The 3,291-nt window shown below is 45.7% G+C and overlaps 1 long non-coding RNA gene across 1 annotated transcript; it reads right to left on the bottom strand.

The window, feature by feature from the left end:
- Positions 1 to 353: 353 nt before the first annotated feature.
- LOC148755270 (uncharacterized) lies at positions 354 to 2,975 on the bottom strand. Its single transcript, XR_016019033.1, has 3 exons — positions 2,836 to 2,975; positions 1,151 to 1,276; positions 354 to 491 (listed from the first exon to the last, which is right to left on the bottom strand). It is a non-coding gene; the product is annotated as an uncharacterized LOC148755270 (long non-coding RNA).
- Between the last annotated feature and the right edge of the window lie 316 nt (positions 2,976 to 3,291).

Genomic DNA, 3,291 nt, shown 5'->3' with positions numbered 1-3,291 from the left:
AGAAATCAGAGCTTTTGTGCACTGTTGGTGGGAATGTAAAATGGTTCAGCCACTGTGGAAAACAATATGGCGGTTCCTCAAAAAAATTAGAAATAGAAGTACCATATGATCTAGCAATTCTGCTTTTGCGTATATGATCAAAAGAATCGAAAGCAGGGTCTCAAAGAGATATTCGTACACCCCTGTTCATAGCAGTGTTGGCCTTAAAAATAAAATTTATTTTACCAGCAAAAATGGGTTTATTCAGAAATAGCAGAGAATTGCAATTTGGGATATGCAAACTATAGCAACACCTAGGCCAGTCAAAGAACAAAGGAGAAGAACTGTTCTTTTATAGAGGAAAGGGGTTAGTTGGGAGAACTTTTATAACCAAAGTGCCTATTGGAAGAAACTGAGAGCTTGGAGTGCAGTGGCTTTTCATTGGCTGGGTTGTGACAGTCTCACATTGGCTGAACTGTTGCCAGGAAAGAGAAAAATCTTCCTTCCTCCTGCTGGGATACAGAGTAGAAAACATTATCCTCTTGGAGATGCAAGGTACATCTCTTCCTGTTTGAGGCAACCAATGATGAGTGGTAGCACATGAAAGCTCCCCCTACAGGCCCTCCCTACTCCAATCTTAGGTTTCCTTTATTAATTTTCATAGCAGCATTATTCACAATAGCCAAGAGCTGGAAACAGTCAAGTGTCCATTGACAGATGAATGGATAAACAAAATATGAGTATATCCACAATAAAATATTATTCAGCCTTAAAAAGGAAGGATATTCTGACACCTGCTACAATGTGGGTGAATCTGGAGGACATTATGCTGAATGAAATAAGCCAGACACAAAATGACAAACATTGTATGATTTCACTTATAGGGTCCCTAGAGGAGTCAAATTCAGAGACAGAAAATAGAATGATGGGTGCCAGGGGCTGGGGGAAGGGGATGGAGAGTTCGTGTTAATGGGGAGAGTTTTAGTTTTACAAAATGAAAAGAGTCCTGGAGATGGATGGTGTGATGGCTGCACAACGATGGGAATGTGCTGAGTGTCACTGAACTGGACACTTAAAAATGGTTATGATGGTAAATTTTAGGTTATGCATATTTTACCTGAATTTTTTGAAAACCTCATAAGCAATAATAAATCCAAGTCACCCATCTCACCTCCGCTGAGCGCAGCCAGGTCGTCATGACCGACCTCCGATGCAGGCTGAGAGATGTGAAGAATCTCCAAATGAGAAGCATCAACTCGATCGTTAAGAATCGACTCTACTGGCCTATCCGGTCACCCTGAAAAAAACATGGAGACAATTTTCATCTGATCAAGATCATGACAGTCATATTTATGAGGGGACCTGGAGGTCCCCTTCACAATGCTCTCTTCAGCAGCCTGAAGAGAGCATTGTGAAGGGGACCTCCAGATCCCCTCATAGACTTTGTCTCATCTGACAGGATGGAACTATGAAAGTGCCAGCCAGTCCCTGAGTCAGCGCGCACGTGGTAATAACTGCTGGCGGCTGAATCAACCACCAATGGCCAATGATTTAATTAATCGTGCCTATGTAAGGAAGCCTCCGTAAAAACCACAAAAGGACAGGGTTCAGAGAGCTTCCAGTTGGTGAACCAGGTGCATCCACATACTAAGCCCCAAACTGCATGGGGACAGAAGGACCTTGCCCTGTGTATCTTTTCAACTGGCTTTTGATTTGTATTCTTTAATATCCTTTGTAATAAACCAGAATCTAATAAGTGAAATATTTCTCTGAGTTCTTTGAGCTGTTCTAGCAAATTCATCGAACCCGAGGCCCAGCTTATGGGAACGTCTGATCTATAGTTGGAGGGTCAGAAGCACAGGTGACGACCTGGACTTGGTGATTGGCATCAAAGGGGTGGGGAGGTCGTATTAGTCTTGTGCGATAGAGCCCTTAACCTGTGGGGCTAGATGCCCCAGGTGGGGGGTGCAATATGGATCTCATTCTCAAACTGTGGCTGTGCAGTTTGGTCTGTCCTCAGGGCCCTCTACCCAGGGACTAGCACAGAAGCTTGCTTTTGTTTTATCCTCTCAGAGCCGTTCAGGGTGAGGCAACTTCCCAGGTGGCATCTGCCAAAAGCTATAGAGACATATGCTACCCACCGCCATCTGGGTCAAAGGATGGCAGAAGGACCAAGCAACAGGCAGATCAAAAGCCTATGAAAAGGAAATGAGGGTGGGATCAAAATGGGACACTAGAAAAAAAAAGGCAATCGAGCACAAAAGAAGGCAGGAACAGAAGAATGAAGGAACAAAAAAGAGATGAGACATAGAGAAAAGAAAATAGTCCCATGTATTTCTTAGCAGATGTTTCCCCAGCACTGACCATGGCCAGACACTGGAGATTTAACACTGAAAAGTTTCTGTAGGGCACAGGGGTGCATCCTCCTCCACACACATCAATTTGCAAAAATAAGCGAAGATTATTGCCAACCAGGGAAGCACAACCAAGTTTCAGTGTTCAGAGTTTTTCCTGGGGTTAGGTAAGCATTGTTAGGTCAGCTGCGGGCATGGTCAAAGTGGCCAGGAGCCAAAAATACCCCTCTGCCAAGTCAGACCCCTCCTCGCATGATAGAAACTGGGGCCCCTGGTGATTCCCAGAAAAGGCAGCAGACCCTGGTGCGATAAACAGCTCCGGATGCAGCCGCTCACGCCAGATCTGCACTGGGGGTGCCTGCTCACCTGCCACCTCACTCAGCCAACCCCCACCCCAAAAACTGCATATATACCTCCCTCCCTCTACCCTGGGCGCGACTTTACCGGCCCCACCTCTGCGGACCGGTGAACCTCGCTGGATTGTGGAGAATAAAGTACTCACTTTGCTCAACCCGCCTGACTCTCTCAGTCTCATTATCTCACCGCAAGCCTTACAAGCATCACTGATTGATTTGTTACACGACTCACTGAAGCATTTCCACGTGGCTCAGTCTCTGGCGCCCTCTCCCTTTTCTGGAGCTCCAGCTGATATCACGTGGCTCATCCATCTAATCACGTGGTTGGTCTTCCTGGTGTGGCCAGCCCTCATTCTGAGTATCTCCTTAGCCTAAGTGATCCAGAGTCCCACCATGAGTCATCTAAACAGCACAAACTACCAAGTGTGGCCCAAGGGGCCCACCATGAAGCCAACACACTCGTGTTACAGGGGAAATCCCAAGGGTTTAGGGGTTACCTCCCAGGAGCCAAGACAGAGGCCAGAACTTTCTTTGGATAATTCTTCACTATACAATGTTATAGTTGAATTTAAAATTTGTCAAAATAATAACTCCTGTCTAGA

This window comes from Rhinolophus sinicus, chromosome 15 (assembly GCF_057876585.1).
Source record: "Rhinolophus sinicus isolate RSI-liver-muscle chromosome 15, RSI-T2T, whole genome shotgun sequence".
NCBI classification, from domain to species: domain Eukaryota; kingdom Metazoa; phylum Chordata; class Mammalia; order Chiroptera; family Rhinolophidae; genus Rhinolophus; species Rhinolophus sinicus.
Note: the sequence above shows the minus strand (reverse complement) of the source record. Positions and strands in the feature narration are given on the sequence as shown.